Source organism: Geotrypetes seraphini, chromosome 5, assembly GCF_902459505.1.
Source record: "Geotrypetes seraphini chromosome 5, aGeoSer1.1, whole genome shotgun sequence".
NCBI lineage: Eukaryota > Metazoa > Chordata > Amphibia > Gymnophiona > Dermophiidae > Geotrypetes > Geotrypetes seraphini.
The window spans coordinates 189,848,113-189,867,626 of NC_047088.1; the positions used below are offsets into that span (position 1 = coordinate 189,848,113).

The following is a 19,514-nucleotide window of genomic DNA, read 5'->3' on the forward strand; positions in this document are numbered from 1 at the left end:
ATCCAATTCTCTGCCTCCATATCCAGGTCTAATTGTTCTTCCCTTTATCCATACAATGTTAATGACAGAGCACATGCTAATCATAATTTGTTATATTTTGGAATAGAAAGGCAAGAGTTGAGAGAAAAGTAGCACAAAGCAGTATTCAGGCAATACATATGTAGTTTATATGTAATAATATATATGTAATATGTAGTATGTATGAAATAATATGTAATATTTAGGCAGTCAATATTAGTGTTCATTCACAAATTACCTGTTACTGTGAATGATAAACCTATAGCTTGCCCACTTTATTTGGTGACCGTGCATTGTTAAAGTAGTGAATAACACTTCAAATGCAAGTCTAGAAAGCATACAGTATTGAGACACAAGAAGAAAGATGGACAGAAAAGAGTCAAACTGAACTTGTCTGATGACTGATTGAAAACATCTGAAATTCTCTTTTGTTTTACAGAAATTAGAAGAGATTCAAATTTGATCATTCTGTGTATCCTTCTGTTCCCTTGAGAGAACTACAGTACATTTTTGTTAAATTGTTTTGCTGGAAATTCCTTGGAATCAGCAAATTTCCAGCATGTCCTTGTCAGAATAGAAATGGATGACTGACTAGCAAATGGCTTTTCTGCTTCTTCACCATAAGCAATGGAACATCCGAAGCAGGAGAATTAACCCTTTATATGTAGCCTGGGGCTCCAATTCTAATGTCCTGGCAACGCCAAAGGAATTTTTCATTACTTAGCCTGTGGGTTTAGTGTGAATCTGATAGAAAAACATCAAGAAACTGCTCTGTCTCTGTTAATTTCAGTGAAACATTCAACTTTTTGTGTTCTGGAAATGAGAATTACAATAAAAATCTCGAAATGGTCAGACCACTTCAGTTGAAAGGTTTTTTTTGTCGAAGAACAAGATCAGTTCACTTCCCTAACAGTTCTAATATAAAAATATGAGAGATTTAGGGAGTAGTTACTAACATTTTTCAGTGAAATAGCACATGTTAAATGGCAAATGCAAAGAAAATGTGCCCAAGTCCCAAACGCCCAAACAAGACCTTTTAGGCGTTGGAGGGACAAGTCCTCACCTAAAACCACGATTCTCTAATCAGCATCTGTCATAAGCGTCGGTTAGAGAATCGTGAAATCGTCGTCATCCCCCTTCCATAACGATCACGGCAGGAGGGATGCCCAACCTGCCGTGATTCTCCACAACCTTCCCTAGCAGGAAAGATGCCCAATCCCTCCTGCCTCGATCCCCCGCAACCTTCCCCGGCAAGAGGGATGCCCAATCCCTCCTGCCGGACATCCCCGAACCCCCCCCATGCATCGCCAGCAGAAGGGATGCCCACCCCACAGCCCAGCCAAAATCCCCCACCCAGCTGGAACCTCCCATCTAGCCCCCCTCAAACCTCCCCCAGCCCACCTGAATTACCCCTCCTACCTTTTGTAGTTGGCCAGCTGGAGGGACCTTTCTAGCTTCCAGCCAGCAGGCCCTCCTTCACCAAAATGGAAAGTGTATTTCATAAGACTAACATTTCATCAAGACCCCTGTTGCAGGCCGGGGTTGGGTAGAGTTACCAGATGTCTGGATTTTGAAAACCCGGCACTCTTTTAAAAGAGGAAAGACCTAAAAACAATCACTCAAAATCAATCATTCATTATAAAACCATCACTACTGTCAATACTGCAATTTTTGTGTTTTTATTATAAATATTGGGTTGCAAACAGCCTAGTGCTGTAAATATGAGGGGCTGCTGAAAAGGTCTGAGCCCTGTCAAGAAGAGAATGATGTGGAACCATGAAACTTCCAAATTATTCCATACTCTTCTTGACACTTTTCGTTTCAATGAAATAAAATGAAGTGTCAAGAAAAGTGTGGAATAACTTGTACGTTTCAAAGCTCCACATCATTCTCCTCATAAGAGAACATTTCAGCATCTCCTCATAAATAAAAAGTAACAAAGGCCTTTAGTTTTCCTAATGGAACATAGAGAAAAATCAGTACATGGGTCAGCTAAGACCAGGGTGAGACTTGGCTCTGGTTTTTGATAAACTTGCATATCATATATTGCTTTTTTAGTCATGCAATCTGTAACAATAGTCTCCTTTTACTAAGGTGCGCTAGCATTTTTAGCGCACGCAGAATTTTAGTACGCGCTAAACCTGCGCTACGCTTCTAGAACTAATGCCAGCTCAATGCTGGTGTTAAGGTCTAGCGCGCGGGGCAATTCAGCGCGCGCTATTCCGCGCATTAAAGCCCTTACGCACCTTTGTAAAATGAGCCAATATCTATTCATTTACTAATTCCCCCCCCCCCTTTTTATTAAACCGTGATAGCAGTTATTAGTGCAGGGAGCCACAATGAATGCTCCGTGCTGCTCCCGACGTTCATAGGAATTCTATGAGCGTCGGGAGCAGCGCAGAGCATTTAGTGTGGCTCCCTGCGCTAATAATCACTATCGCAGTTTAGTAAAAAGGGGGGGGGAGGGGTATGTCTATTTGTAATTTTCTGCATCTGTGTTTTATTGTTTACTATTTATTTAACTTTTGCAATCTTTTCAATTAACCCCCCTCCCTATAATCAAAACATAACATAGTTTGAAAGAAATAAGAAATAAATTAAAGACAGAAACAGTATGTTGAAAATGGAAAAAAGACTTTTGGATCTTTGGCATGGTCTAGGCATTCATTGTTAATGGTATTGATGACTGACAGATGAAAAATAAGACCCTATTGCAGACGGAATGTTGGGACAAGTGCCACAGATAAGAGACAAAGCTGAACAGTATCCAGAGAACAAAGTACTACAGTGTTAATGACATTCTAATTCCCTTTTCTACATTGATTTTCATACACTCAATTATACCATCTGTATGCAGCCCTCTGTTCCATATGGAGAAGCAAGTTTTCAGCTATAGTGTTTTAGCACTATTTTAAACAATGAATTCAAATATAAAGCCATGTGAAATAAGTGGCCAGAAACAGAATCTGAGAAAACATAATTCAAATTCAAAGGAATGCACACAATGTACTAGTAGAATATTATTTAAATAAATTAAAAATATTAAGTCATTTTTTTTTTCCTTTTCGGAGAATAAATGTAATTTAGAGAGTTTTCACGATGCCAATTTCTTTCCTATCCTTAGACCGAAAATACAAGTCAGGAAACACACTATTAAGGGCATTTTCAAAACAGTAAGCGCTCCTTTTACAAAGCCGTGGTAAAGGTTTCTACCGCAGGCCAGTGAGGTAAATGCTCCAACACTCATAGGAATTCTATGAACGCCAGAGCATTTATCTCGCTGGCCCACAGTACAAAGCTCTACCAGGGCTTCATAAAAGCCAATGTAAGATGTCTCCCCAAATTGGCATAAATCAGCACATGGATGTTTTTCTTGACTAAACTAAGTGCCGATTTTTGAAACTGTATTTCTGGATGTCTTGTGAGGCATGCTAGCCACTGTGTGAGGAGGGAATGTGTTCTGGCCAGGCTTGGGGTGGTCTTAGGCTGGGACAATAATCAAACCTTTCCTAAGAAATTCTGGATGGAACTTTGTCTTTCTGAGCTAAACCTGTTTCAAAAGCGTCTAACTGCCTCTTTTACAAAGCCGCGTGGCAACGGCCCCGAAGCCCTTTAAATCTCTATGGGCTTCGGGGCCATTAGCTCAGCACAGCCACTAGTGCGGCTTTGTAAAAGAGGCTGTGACAAAAATGAACCCAAACTGACCAGATGACCACTGAAGGGATTAAGTAATGACCTGCCCACACTCCCCCAGTGGTCACTGACCCCCCTCCCAACCCCTGAAAATCTGAATGAAACAGTACATACCTGTCTCTAGAACAGCAGCACCTAGTATGGGGAATCATATTAGAGCATTACACAGGTGTCTTAAGTTGACTGGTGAGTGGGCTAGTGAACCATAGAGAGGAGGACCCAAGCCCATAAGCCACTCTAACCACTACATTCATGGTGGAAAATGTGAGCCCCCAAAACTCTACTGCCATATAGGTGCCACCTGCAGCCATTGGGGTGGTAGGTAGGTATAGTAGATTTTGGGAGAGTTTTAGAAACTCACCATAAATTATAAGAGGGTTATGGTGAGATGTATTTCAGGCACCCTTTATATGAAGTTCACAGCAGTGCCCTCTGAGGTGCTCCACTACTCTACTGGCATGTCTATGCGGCCAGTCCGTTACAATGCTGGCCCCTCCCATGTCCAAATGGACTGCATTAGGACGTTTTGAATTTGGATGTTTTTGTGGTTGAAAATTGTGAACAAAGTTGGACGTCCTAAGGTTGGATGTCCTGGTGGCCAAGATTTCTAAGTAGGCAATTTAAAAAAATGGACATCTTCTGGTGTTGCTGGTTTCGAAAATGGATGTTTCTCCACCTCCGACTTTGTATATCTTATCCATAGTCAGGCTTAGCCATGCTATCATAAATGCTCCTCCACATATGATATATTTCTTTAATTGGACTAATTTAATGTACAGGGAGGGTAATTTTGAAAACCAAACATTTCCTCAAAAATGGTTTCTCTGTTAGAAGGGCACTAATTCTATGAAGAGCTAGAAACTCAGTTCCAGGTATTGACATCACATCAAACTTGAATGGGTTTGGATCCAAATTTATTAGGGTCCAATAGGATGGCACCCACACTTCTGGAGCAAACAGCTCTCTTAGGAATTATACTAAGTGAAACATAAAGGAAGACAGAGAAAGAAAGGGGGGAAAGAGAACGTGAGATGTGAAAGAGACAAGAAGAGCAAATATTACTACTACAGTAGTACTTATCATTTCCATAATACTGCCAAACATACGTAGCGATGTACATTAAACATGTAAGAGACAATCCCTGCTTGGAGGTAGGACAGTGCACAGGTCTATACTTTTTATAAAATTTTGCTATCCAAATTGTGTGCGTATCTTTTAATTAGTTCAAATTAGCATCAATTGAGAGGTGTTAATTGTCAATTATCGGCGCTGATTATTACCTCCAAGTTCTATAAAGTCCATCTATAATTAGACACCTATTTCAGCATGCCTAGCCAATGTAGCTACCTAGCTTAATTTATTAAAAGGCTCAATCAGCACTGATAATTGGCATTTAATACATCTTAATTGGCTTTAATTGAACTTAATTGAAAGTTAGACAATTAACTTGGTACGCATCTTCTCCAAAGTGGTAGGTGCCTAGTCCTAAGTGTGTAGTTAAAAGTGGGTGTGGTTAGGGAAGGATCATGGGTGTGGTTTTGAGATGGTCTCCTGTTTTTTGTCTTAGGAGCCATTGTGCGCACAACTTAGACGTGTATTTAGGGCAAATAAAAACAACCCTGGCATAAATATGGTGCAGCTCCAAAAATATGGAATAAACTTGCTCAACTAGAATAATCACCAACCTCAAATCTGAGTCAAGTTGAATGAAACCAATCACATTGATATATCACTCTGACATGGTGGGGGGATGACCCTCAAACACCCAAACACCCACAATCAACTAGTGTTTTTACTGGGGTAATGAATATCATCACTGGTTCAAAATTCCCTCCCAGACTGTGTCATTTACTTTTCAAATTACAGTAAAACCTTGGATTGCAAGTAAATTGGTTTGCAAGTGTTTAGCAAGAAAAGCAAAACATTTTATTAAATTTTAACTTGATATACAAGCAAGGTCTTTCAATACAAGTACATGCAGTATACACACATCACAACTGAGCCAATGGTTCTTCTCTCTCTGATGCTGCAAGAGTGTAGTGGCTGTTCTAAACAAGTAAAGTCTTGCAATACGGGCAGTGGTGTACCTAGGGTATGTGGCACCCGGGGCCCATCATTTTTGACACCCCCCCCCCATGTAAAAAAATATTTTTTTGTAATGACCATGAAACGGAATAAATGGTCAGAATAGAAACAGGCAGTGAAAATTTTCTTATATTCCAAACATAACATAACATAAATTATGTCTGAATTGTCATGACATTAGAAGTACATATGGAGTAGTTGCAGGTGATGCTTGGGACAGTTCTGATTGTGTTAGTTCGGTTTTATGTGTTTTTTGAATAGAAGGGTTTTTATTTCTTTTTGAAGGTTTTGCAGTCTGTGGTCAATGTCAATTGGTTGTAGAGTTGGGGGTCGAGTGTTGCAGCTCGAATGGCTAGGAGGTTGTCGAAAAGTATTTTTCTTTTGACGTTTTTGGTTGGAGGGTGTGTGAATGGTGCGTGAGTTCTCCTATGTCTGGTTGAGATGGATTGAATTATTTAGCTGAAGAAATTAGTTACCCCCTCATCCCACACACATTAATTCTCTTCCATTTTTGTTCCCATTATAAAAAACACTGATAAGTTCCCAGAAAAAAAATACATTAAAATAAGAAGTGAAAACAAAGGCCCCTACAGATGAGAACATAACATAAGAATAGCCTAACTGGGTCAGACCAATGGTCCATCATGCCCAGTAGCCCATTCTCATGGTAGCCAATCCAGGACACTAATACCTGGTCAAAACCCGAAGAGTAGCAACATTCCATGCTACCGATCCAGGACAAGCAGACACTTCCCCCATGTCTTAATAACAGATTATGGACTTTTCCTCCAGGAATTTGTCCAAATCTTTCTTAAAACCAGCTACACTATCTGCTTTTACCATAACTTCTGGCCACTTCATTTTTAAGTTTAGATCTTTCCTTTCAAACAGAGACCTTGCTAGATGTCAAATACAGCACAAGGTAACTTCACATGGACTTAGCTGTGCAGGAAATGTGAATCTCCTCATATACCCACCATATAGTGCAAAAATGTGCAAAGGTCTGTTTTTTTCTTTCGATCACTACATAGCCTAATGCCACACAAGCAGCGCTGTTATAAACATATTCTGTAGGTCAATGCTAAGGATAACAAAGTTTCCTTCCTTGGACCAGAAGGAGATACTGATAAACCACTGGAAGAGATCCCAAAACAACACCCAAAGACCCACTCAGTGTGTGAACCAGTTGAGTGGAGTGGACTAACTGTGGGGTGGAAATGGGCCCGGAGTTTGCTCAGCAGAATTTCCCAGACCACCTCTTCCTCTCAACACATTGACACGCTGCCACCACCACCACTAGGAACACCTCACTGGGTAGGCCAGCTATGCTATAAACTTTATAAAACACATTATTATATTTTCTTATAAAGCACATATTTTAACTGAACTCTCTGACATCCTCAGCCTTTCCATTCACAAAAATAGAAGGAAGAAAAGTTCCCATTTCCTGCTGTCTCATGCCCCGGCCTATACAATATTTTTTTTCTGCAGACCCTTCAAAAGTCTGACCAAATCCTCGTTTCACTTGCATTATAAAGTACTGAGGATGCCATCTCTCCCCAATCCCAGGTCCTAAAGTCTAAGACAGTAGCGCAAACTAATTCTGCCAGATTCAGGAAAAAAAATTTTGATTCGATTCAGCCTATTGAATTGGTTTTTCAATTCGATTTTCCTGCCCAGTTGGGTGATTTTTTTCAAAACTCCTGGTGGGTTTTATAGCTTTTTCACCCCCTTTGGCTTCTCCTAATCACACTGGCGCTGTGGTGTAAATAAAATAAAGAAACAAAAAGGACTTTTCCTCTCTCTGTTAAATCCTAGCTCACGTTTGCAGTCCAACACCAGCTCTGGCAGGATACACATTTCAAATCTGACATATTATAATCACAAAACAGAAAATAAAATTAATTTTTCTACCTTTTGTTGTCTGGTTATATTTCAAATCTTGTTGGTCCAAGGCTCTGGTTTTCTTCTGATAACTTGGGGTCTCCTTCTTTCTTCTTTCTGCATGCTAACCATCCAACTGCCAACTCTGTCCTCCCTTTCCATTTCCCTTCCCTCCCCAGGAAGTCTGGTATCTTTCATTTTTTTCATCTCCCTCCACAGATCCACCTTTTCTTAACTACCCTTTCATCCGGCATCTCTCCCTCCTTCCCCACCACCCGAGTCCACCATCTCTCCCTTTCTTTTCCCAATTACCCTCCTATCCAGTATCTCTATCCCTCCTCCACACCATCCCTTGTGTCCAATTTCTCTCTCTTTCTGTTCCTTCCCTCCCTAAATCCCATGGTCCATCATCTCTCTCCCTCTCCTCTATTTTCAGACCCATTATTTCTTCCTCCCCCCCAAAGTTTGGCATATGCACGTCTCTTTGAACACCCCCTTCCCTCCATGTACTTCTAAACCAGGGTCCCCCCCAAAGGCCTGTCCCCCCTTAAAGGTCTGCCTGTCCCCCCTTGAAGTCCTGCACCCCCCTTGAAGGCCTGTCCCACCTCCTTGAAGGCCTGTCCACCCCCTTGTAGGCCTGTCCCCCCCCTTGAAGGTCTGCACCCCCCCGAAGGCCTGCACCCCCCCGAAGGCCTGTCCTCCCCCCTTGTAGGCCTGCCTTTCTGTCCCCCCCTTGAAGGCCTGTCCCCCTCCCTTGAAGGTCTGCACCCCCACCGAAGGCCTGCACCCCCCTGAAGGCCTGTCCCCCCTTGAAGGCCTGCACCCCCTTGAAGGTCTGCACCCCCCCGAAGGCCTGCACCCCCCCGAAGGCCTGTCCTCCCCCCTTGTAGGCCTATCCCCCCCTTGTTGGCCTGCCTTCCTGTCCCCCCCTTGAAGGCCTGTCCCCCTCCCTTGAAGGTCTGCAACCCCCCTGAAGGCCTGCACCCCCCTGAAGGCCTGTCCCCCCTTGAAGGCCTGCACCCCCTTGAAGGTCTGCACCCCCCCGAAGGCCTGAACCCCCTGAAGGCCTGCACCCCCCTTGAAGGCCTGTCCCACCCCCTTGTAGGCTTGTCCCCCCCTTGAAGGCCTGTCCCCCCTTGAAGGCCTGCACCCCCCCCGAAGGCCTGCACCCCCCCAAGGCTTGTTCCCCCCTTGAAGGCCTGTCCCACCCTCTTGTAGGCCTGTCCCACCCCCTTGTAGACCTGTCCCCCCCTTGAAGGTCTGCCTGCCCCCCCTTGAAGGCCTGTCCCTCCCCCTTGAAGGTCTGCACACACCCCCAAAGGCCTGTCCCCCCCCTTGAAGGCCTGCCTGTCCCCCCCCCTTGAAAGCCTGTCCCCTCTTGAAGACCTTCCTGCCTGTCTGTCACCCCCTCCTCCTTGAAAGCCTGCCTGCCTGCCCGCCCGCCCCACCCCGAAGGACCGCTCGCCCCCTGGCCTCCCCGCACCACTATGAAGCAGCACTACCTATGCTCCCGGCCTTGCCGTTCAGTCCCCCCCCCACCACCCCCGAAGGACCGCTCGCCCCACTGACCTTCCTGCACCACCTATGAAGCAGCCGCAGCAGGATCCTGACGTCAGAGATCTCTGCGCTGCTTAGGCGCTGCTTCCTGCGCCACATTCCCGCCCCTCCTCTGACGTCAGAGGAGGGGCGGGACCACGGCGCAGGAAGCAGCGCCCAAGCAGCTCAGGTATCGCTGAAGTCGCGATCCTGCTGCGGGCTGCTTCACAGGTGGTGCAGGAAGGTCAGTGGGGCGAGCGGTCCTTCGGGGGTGGTGGGGGGGGAATGAACGGCAAGGCCGGGAACACCCCCTCATGGCTGGCACCCGGGGCGGACCGCCCCTCCCACCCCCCCCTTAGTACGCCACTGAATACGGGTACATACAGTATACACGCGTCACATCATCACAACTGAGCTGATGGTTCTTCTCTCTCTGACGCTGCAGGAACGTAGTGACTGTTCTAAATGAGCGAAGTCTTGCAATGCTAGTACGTATAGTATTTTGTATTAAAGTTTTTGGGTTGTGGAACGAATCGTCTGAGTTTCCATTATTTCTTATGGGGAAATTTGCTTTGATATACGAGTGTTTTGGATTACAAGCATGTTTTCGGAACAAATTATGCTCGTAAACCATGGTTTTACTGTATAACTTTGTTTCAGATAAGCTGATACTTAGATTTCACCTGATGGGAGCTCTTGTCATTTCGCTATTAAAGCTTCGTCTAGGGTTTCACTCTTCAAATAGCCATCACAGTTTTTATCCCTTTGCATCACCTTTAAAATATCAAAAACTGTTCTTGAAACCCACGCTTTTCATTTATCCACATCTATATTAAATATACTAAATTAATTTAACATGATTTTGATTAAGTATCTTGCCACTCATACAACTGCTAATACTCATAAGCTTTCATTGTTGGCTGTTTTCCTGATATTTTAACAAGAAGAAGTTAGTAAAGAAGCATGTAGTTATAGAGTGAGATATGATTGAGCGCAAATCACAAATTGAGTCGGCATCTTTTGATGCTGAAATGATGGAAAATCTGCTCTTATGTTTAAATAAACGAAACAGTGAAACAAAAATAAAAAGTAGAAACAATGTGTCTGAGATATGATTGAACGCAAATCATTATAGCGTTAGCTCTTGTTAATACTGAAAATCTGTTTCTCTGTTAACTGTTAAAAACAAAGTATAAGACAATATGGAGATATAAAAAGTTGAAACAACACGTTTGTAATAGTATAGTCAGTCCATGATGACGTGTTGCCAGGGGAATAGTGAAGTTTAAAGGCGTCTGTTTTAAAACAAAAGCTACCGTTATATATATTTTTCTGGTGTGTTCACATCAGGAAAACTGCCAACAATGAAAGCTTATGAGTATTAACAGTTGTATGAGCGGCAAGATATATTTTTTTATTTATTTATAGAATTTTACAATATTACCAAGCATATACATCTTGTACAGTAAAGTGAGATCAAACAATATACTAAACTAAGATTCAAAAATTAAGATATACCACGATCATAATTCCATTTAATTAAAAAATAAAAATAAAAATAGATAAATAAAATAATAATAATCTAGCTAATCTCACACTAGTCCTCAATGTTTATTGGATCCAAGATTAAAGAGTAGAATAAGTATAATTCAAATTAATTAAAAGAAAATCCATGTCTTACTAAAGTGCAGGGAGCTAACTTTCCATGGATGCTGTTATTCCTTTTTCAAGACGTTTCACTGAGAGAAAACTAATCAATTGAGATGGCTCTGTAAAAATATACTTCAATGATAAATATCTAACCACACATTTACATGGATATCTCAAGAAGAAAATACCCCCTATTTGAGTCACTCCAGGTTTTAGGAGTAGAAATTCTTTCCTTCTTTTTTGAGTTTCTCTAGAGACATCAGGAAAAATCTGAATATGTTGTCCCAGGAAGTCTTTGGACCTATTTTTTAAAAAAAGTTTTAATATCCAATCCTTGTCTGGAGCCAAAGCGACAGACAACAAGAGAGTGGCTGGTACAGCCAATTCTCTATCTGATTGTTCCAGTATTGCGGAAATGTCCAATGACCTCTCCTGGGGTTCCTCAATTTTTTCTTCAGCGGCAAGATATTTTAATGAAAATGATGTTGAATTAATTTAGTATATATTTAATAAAGATGAGAATAACAAATAAAAAATGTGGGTTATAAGAAACAGTTTTTGATATTTTAAAGGTGATGCAAAGGCATGAAGACTGTGATGGCTGTTTGAATAGTGAAACCACAGACGTAGCTTTAATAGCGAAACGGCAAGAGCTCCTGTTGGGTGAAAGCTGGGCTCCTTTTACAAAGCCGCGGTAGCGGCTTTAACGCGCACAACTTTTAATCACGCGCTACCCCCGCGCTAGCCAAAAAACTACCACCTGCTCAAGAGGAGGTGGTAGCGGTTAGTGCATCCGGCGGTTTAGCGCGCGCTATTACTTGCGTTAAACCGCTAATGCGGCTTCGTAAAAGGGCCCCTTAATAAGTATCAGCTTATCTAAAACAAAGTTATAATTTGAAAAGTAAATGGCACAGTCTGGGAGGGAATTTTGAACCAATGTTGATATTCATTACCCCAGTAAAAACACCAGTTGATTGCGGGTGTATGAGTGTTTGAAGTTCATCCCCCCATATCAGAGTGACATCAATGTAATTGGTTTAATTCAACTTGACTCAGATTTGAGGTTGATAAATATGGTGCACCCAAATGTTTGAATGCCTAGTGATGCCTAACACTGTTTAAGTGGGGCTAAGCATGATTCTATGCAATATGCCAAATTTTTACAGAAACATGCATAACTTTGTACTAGGCAACGCAGATTGTTTAGGAGACATTTTGGCCCAGATTCTATAATCGACACCTGAAGTAACACTCCTAGAACAGCGCACCTAGCCGATATAGACATCTAATTTAACCCCCCCCCCCTTTTTTTTAGAAAACCATAGTATGGTTTGTGTGCCGGCTACAGTGGTAACAGCTCCGACGCTCATAGGAATTCTATAAGCATCGAAGCTGTTACCTCCACGGCCAGCACTAAAAATCACGCTGCGGTTTTGTAAAAAGGGGGGTGGAGGGGGCTAATTATATATAAATCTTAATCAGCACTGATAAGGAGCAATAATTAACTCATAATTGGCTGGTAGTTGCCTAACTTGGTGGGCATGGTTAGGGGGTGGATTGTGGGCAGTTCTTGGGTGTGTTTTGCATGCAGGCTCCTAAATTCGACTTAGGAGCCACAAATAGGGGGCACCTAAGTCCAATTTAGGCACTGCTAGGTACGAGTCGATAAATAGCGCCTAACTCAAAATTGACATGCTCTCTGCACCACGTTCCTCAGAGCCTTTTAGGTGCCATTTATAGAATCAGGGCCTTCCTGTCTCAGAAAAGGCTATGCAGTTAGCACATGTTATCCTACCAATCTAAGTGGGGTTAACTTTCTAAAGGTAATGTATGCTATTGCAAACATTATCACATGACATGAAAATGCCCTAAAAATGCTGCATTTAGTTTAGGATTAGCATGTGCTAAAATCCTGCACTGCAATGCATTCAGCCCAGATTTCAGCACACTTCAGTGAAAGAGGCCCTAAATTTGTTGATATGCTAATGAGCTGAATGTGCACTAATGAATGCATATCCATATTAAGGGGAAAGAAAATTTCAGTTAAATGACCATTTTTCTCAATGAAGGAAGGATCTGTTCTGGGACAGGTGTTATTTAACATATTTATAAATAATGTATATACTCGAATATAAGTCGATCCGAATATAAGTCGGAGGAGGAGGTGGGACCGCTGGATGACAGAGATAGGAAAGGAGTTGTGAAGGAGGAAAAAGAAGTAGCGGATAGACTAAACATGTTCTTTTCATCAGTATTTACAAAAGAGGACACATCCAACGTGCCGGAACCTGAAAAAATCTTCAAAGGAGAACAAGCAGAAAAATTAACATCCATGGAGGTAAGCCTTGAAGACATACGCAAGCAGATAGATAGATTAAAAACTGACAAATCTCCGGGCCCGGATGGAATCCAACCTAGGGTATTGAAAGAACTAAAGGAAGAAATAGCGGAACTACTAGAGCAGATTTATAATCTATCCCTGAAAACAGGCATGATTCCGGAGGATTGGAAGATAGCTAATGTTACGCCCATCTTTAAAAAGGGATCGAGAGGTGACCCGGGGAACTACAGACTGGTAAATTTGGCTTCGGGTCCGGCGAAAATGGCGGAAGTGCTGACAAAAGACAGCATCGATGAGCATCTAGAAAGGAATAAACTTATGAAAACAAGCCAACATGGCTTCTGCAAGGGAAGTCGTGCCTAACAAACGTATTGCACTTCTTTGAAGGAATTAACAAACGGATGGACAAAGACATCGTATACTTAGATTTCCAAAAAGCCTTTGACAAGGTACCCCATAAACTCCTACTACAAAAACTGAAGAACCATGGGGTGGAAGGTGACGTACATAGATGGATCAAAAATTGGTTGGTGGGTAGAAAGTAAAGGGTAGGAGTTAAGGGCCACTACTCGGACTGGAGGAGGGTCACGAGTGGTGTTCCGCAGGGGTCGTTACTCGGACCGCTGCTGTTCAATGTATTTATAACATTGAAACAGGGATGAAGTGTGTTCTGGGCTCCTTGGGGAGGATGAGATAGAAAACAAAATTCGCAGACGACACCAAACAAAATTCGCAGACGACACCAAACTATTTAGTGGAGACAACACCAAACTATTTAGTGGAGTTAGGACTAAAGAGGACTGCGAAGATTTACAAAGGGACCTGAACAAACTAGGAGAGTGGGCAATGAGATGGCAGATGAAGTTCAATGTAGAGAAATGTAAAGTCTTGCATGTAGGAAACAGAAAACCGAAGTACAGCTATACGATGGGAGGGCTGTTAATGGGTGAGAGTACCCAAGAAAAGGACTTGGGGTAATAGTGGACAAGACAATGAAGCCATCGGCACAGTGCGCAACAGCCGCTAAGAAGGCAAATAGAATGCTAGGTACTATCAAGAAAGGTATTACAACTAGAACGAAAGAAGTTATCCTGCCGTTGTATCGAGCGATGGTGCACCCGCATCTGGAGTACTGTGTCCAATATTGGTCGCCGTACCTTAAGAAGGATATGGCAATACTCGAGAGGGTTCAGAAAAGAGCGACACAATTGATAAAAGGTATGGAAAACCTTTCATATGCTGAAAGATTGAAGAAACTGGGGCTCTTTTCCCTGGAGAAGCGGAGACTTAGAGGGGACATGATAGAGACTTATAAGATCATGAAGGGCATAGAGAAAGTGGAGAGGGACAGATTCTTCAAACTTTCGAAAACTACAAGAACGAGAGGCCATTCGGAAAAATTAAGAGGGGACAGATTCAGAACCAGTGCTAGGAAGTTCTTCTTCACCCAAAGGGTGGTGGACACCTGGAATGTGCTTCCAGAAGGCAGAGTACGGTTTTGGGGTTCAAGAAGGGATTAGATAATTTCCTGAAGGAAAAGGGGATAGAAGGGTATGGATAGAGGATTACTATACAGGTCCTGGACCTGATGGGCCGCTGCGTGTGTGGACTGCTGGGCATGATTGACCTCTGGTCTGACCCAGCAGAGGCACTGCTTATGTTCTTATGTTAAAATGGTTGAATCGAATATAAGTTGGGTGGCTTAATAGTCAAGTGTCCTGCCCCGTCAGATTCTGCACCCAGTCTCCTTCCTTCCTCCCCTTCCCTGTCAGGCTCTGCATCCAGCACCCTTCCATCCTCCCCTCCTCTGTCAGGCTCTGCAACTAGCACCCTTCCATCCTCCCTCTAGCCAGTAAGGGAAATCATATTAGAGCCTTTTAGTACCGAGCAGCAGCGCCAAATCATGCTCCTGCTCGTGTAGCTCAGCATCGAAGGAACTCACGGCAGCTGGTTAGCAGCAGGGCAGGAACTTGGAAAGTTCGCTCCTGCCCGCTGCACCTCCACCGCAGATTGCTAAGATGAGGTACTGTATAAGGCAGGAAAGGAGACGGGGGCAGAGCCTGGCGGGGGCAGTGGCATTAAAAAAAATTCTGGGAGGGGGCATAAAATTCTGTGAGGGGGCATTGACCTGAATATAAACCCCCATTTTTGGGCACCCCCATTTTTGGGCCAATTTTTTGGCCCAAAAATCCCGGTTTATATTCGAGTATATACGGTAATCTGGAAATTGGAATGACAAGTGAGATGATTAAATTTGCAGACAACACTAAACTGTTCAAAAGTAGTTGAAACGCATCCAGACTATGAAAAATTGCAGGCAGACCTTAGGAAATTGGAAGACGGCGTCCAAATGGAAGATGAAATTTAACGTGGACAAATGTAAAATGATGCACATTGGGAAGAATAACCCAAATCATAGTTACCAGATGCTAGGGTCCACCTTGGGGGTCAGTTACTGAGAAAAAAAAATACAATACACTGAAACCATCCACCCAATGTGCGGTGGTGGCCAAAAAAGCAAACAAGATGCTTAGAATTATTATAAAAAGGATGGTAAACATGACCCCCTTTTACTAAATCACGATAGCAGTTATTAGCGCAGGGAGCCACGCTGAATGCTGCGTGCTGCTCTCAACATTCATAGGAACTCTATGAGTGTCAGCAGCAATGTGAGGCAATCAGCGCGGAAAGAGGGGGGGGGGGGGGGGGTCGGCTGTAATGCCTCTGTTTCACTCCATGGTGTAATCTCATCTTGAGTACTGCATTCAGGTCTGGCCTCTATATGTCAAAAAAAATATAGCGGAACTAGAAAAGGTCCAAAGAAGAGTAATCAAGATGATAAAGGGGATGGAACTCCTCTCGTATGAGGAAAGATTAAAGAGGTTAGAACTCTTCAGCTTGGAAAAGAGATGGTTGAGGGGACATTTGGTTGAAGTCTACAATACCTGAGTGGTGTAGAATGGGTACAAGTGGATCAATTTTTTACTCCGTCCTAAATTACAAAAACTAGGCGTCACTCGATGAAGTTACAGAGAGATACTTTTAAAACCAATAGGAGGAAATATTTTTCACTGAGAGAATAGTTACCGGTAAGCTCTGGAATGCATTTATTTATTTTTAGGATTTATACACTGCTTATACCTATGCAGTTTACATTCAGGTACTCAAGTATTTCTCCCTATCTGTCCTGGTGGGCTCACAGTCCAACTAATGTACCTGGGGCAACAGAATGTTGTGTCTTGCCCAGGGCATGAAACTGTAACCTCAGGGTGCTGAAGCTGCAGTACTAACCACTAGTTCACTCATCCACTCTATAGGATGTGGTAAGAGTGGATAACAAAGCTTGTTAAAAAAAAAAAAAAAGGTTTGGACAAGTTCCTGGAGGAAAAGTCCATAGTCTTCTGTTGAGACAGACATGGGGATGCCACTGCTTGCCCTGGATCGGAAGCATGGAATGTTGCTACCCTTTGGGTTTTTGCCTTGTACTTGTGACCTGGATTGGCCACTGTGAAGATGGACTACTGGGCTAGATGGATCAAGACTATTTCTATGTTCTTATGAGTTGATAACAGGAGATCTCTAAATCCATCTATAATAAGATCCACTATAGTGGTATCATTTATGATTTTTGAAAAACAACACATATGATGTTCTTGTCTTCAGATGAATCAGTAAAGGTAGAGCTTGGATACAGCATATATATCGCCATTCTGAAGTGAAAGAAGTACTATGGGGAAAAAATATAAGGCCACAGGCATGAAATAAAAAGTATACCATAAGGATTTGGAAACTGGAGTGTACCCAGGAGCATGTAGAGTCTGGATAATGCCTGGAAAGATTGTGTGGCTATTGAATGTCACATTGGTTAAATTAATCACAGCTTACTTTTATTCTATACCTAATATGCTGGAATATTCTTAGGTGCAAGGCTATAATCATGGGACATTAAACATCTGAATCCAAAACCAAAAACCAGATGACAATGAAAAAATTGGATAGAGGCAAAACCAAAATCATAATCTAGTCAGCATGTATTTCCACTCAAAGCAAAACAAAAATGTCTCAAACAAATTAAAAGAGAGACAAAGACAGAAAGAAAGAGACAAAGAGAAAGAGAAAGAGATAGAGACAGAGACATAGAAAAAGCACAAAGGGGGTAACTTATACTCAGTATATCAGGTACAATCCTAACAACAAAGGAGGGAGGGAAACCTCTGTGAGTGGCAGGTATAACTCTGGCCACATTTCTGGGCAGATTGGATGGACCACCATGCTGGTCTTGATCTATCTCCAGTTTCTATTATGGGTGTTTGCAGAAGACAGAAACTGCTGAATGCACAAAGGGGGGGGGGGGGGGGATTCTAAAACTGGCACTTGTGTATGTTGACCTGTAACCCGTTCCGGGCTCCTTGGGGAGGATGAGATAGAAAACAAAATAAATAAATAAACTTGGTTGCAAGGTATGTGTCCTACCGGTGCCTAAGTTAATTGAAGAATGCCGTTAAAAAAGGGTGAAAAACAGTGAGATTGAAGTGCCTACTGGCACCTAAATAAAAGGTGCTGGAATTGAACACATATAAGCACTTTAGGTCGCTGAATGCCAAAGTAGGCAAAGCCAAGCTGGAATTGGCATTTGGTGGCCTAAAGCACCTAGGCAAGCATGATTCATGCAAAGATGGATGCCAGAAATGTAGACCCGAAAAACCCTGGCCTATCTTTCCCATAGGCATGATTCTGAAACCGGGACCAATGTGTGAGTGGCATGAGATTGGCGATCGCTTTTAAGGCTGCCGATATCGGCGCTGGTTACAGAATCCAGCCCTAAAGTTTAATTGTTATGCATTTTTCATTGATAATGGCTCAATGTATTTAACTGTAGAAACTAGTTTATGACACACTGAATATTTTGTCCTGTATACTAATTAGCCATGCCTGTTAAATTGTGGTAAATATCAAGAGCAAGGCCACATATTGGCCAAGTTATGTTGACCAAAACCTGAAGGAAAAGCACATTTTCCTCAGCACTAAAAAGGATGCTATGAATCCAAGGTCCGAGTTACCCTATTTGTTTCCTAAGGTGCCACTTATACATCAGGATGATGAGGGGACTTCCTCCATTCTTGCCATTTCTCTCTTCTTTCTTTTCCACCTTTCTTGTTTCCTACTATCCTCCATACTCGACTTCTTATTGTCATCCTCCTCCTCCTCCATCTTGTAGATCTCCACTATGGGGCTCATAATCGAAAGAGAAAAACGTCCAAAAACCGGCCTAAGTCAGCACTTGGACAAACATTGATAAAATACGTCCAAGTGCCGATAATAAAAACGGGGTTTGGACGTATTTCTAAACAACCTAGGCCTTCATAGTGCCGCTGAACGACCATAGCTAAACGGGGCGTTTCAGGAGGAGTGTCGAGGGCGGGAGTTGGTCGGGACATGGGCCGGCTTAGACTTAGTCATACTGCATATATAACCAAAAGTTATACAGCACAGGATCGACGCAACTTGGACGTTGTGACTTAGACCATTTAAAACAAGTCACAAAAACCCATCTATAGTCACCAGATAAGCACAGCAAACACATAATGCAGACCCCCACACACTACCCCAGTGATCATCGACCCCCCAACCCCATAAAAAACGTAATCACACCTTTAAAATTCAGCCTCCAGACCATCATCACCTGGCAGCCCGGCATGGGAAAGCCTAGTCGACCTGCACAGAGGCATCTTAAGCCATCTTGGAAGTGGGTTAAGGACCCATGGAGAGGAGACCCCATGCCCATAAGCCCCTGTAATCCCTGCATAGATACTGAAACATGTGAATTCTCCTATACACCCCCAAAACCCTTTTGTACTGGTATATAAGTGGCTCCTGCAGCCATAAGGGCTATTGGGGTGGTAGATAAGTGGGTCTAGGGGATTCTGGAGGTGGTTTGGGGGCTATAAAGGAGCTGTAGTGAGATGATGACATGGCACCTTTTTTGTGAAGTTCACAGCAGTGCTCTGTAAGGTACCCCACTATTTAGGTGCCATGTCTGGGTGTTCGGTCTATCACTATTCAGAACCCCTCCCACTTCCAACAGGGATTTTTCTAGGTGTTTTTGACTTGGACGAAAATTTGGATGAAAATGTGATATAAAGATGGACGATTTAGCGGCTTAGATGATCAGATCAGCAGAACGTATAGTTAGACGATTTTCAAAACGAAAAAAAATTTGGACGTATTTTTCGAAAATGCGTCCTAAGCTATTTTTTACTTTGGACAACTTGCGACTTGAACGAAAATGGACTTATACGTTCCTTTC

General features: G+C 42.8%; 1 protein-coding gene across 1 annotated transcript in view; it reads right to left on the minus strand.

The window, feature by feature from the left end:
* The window catches only part of ITGA4 (integrin subunit alpha 4), a 207,264-nt gene that overhangs the window by 165,646 nt on the left and 22,104 nt on the right, over positions 1-19,514 (minus strand). The gene's annotated exons all lie outside the window — the stretch shown is intronic.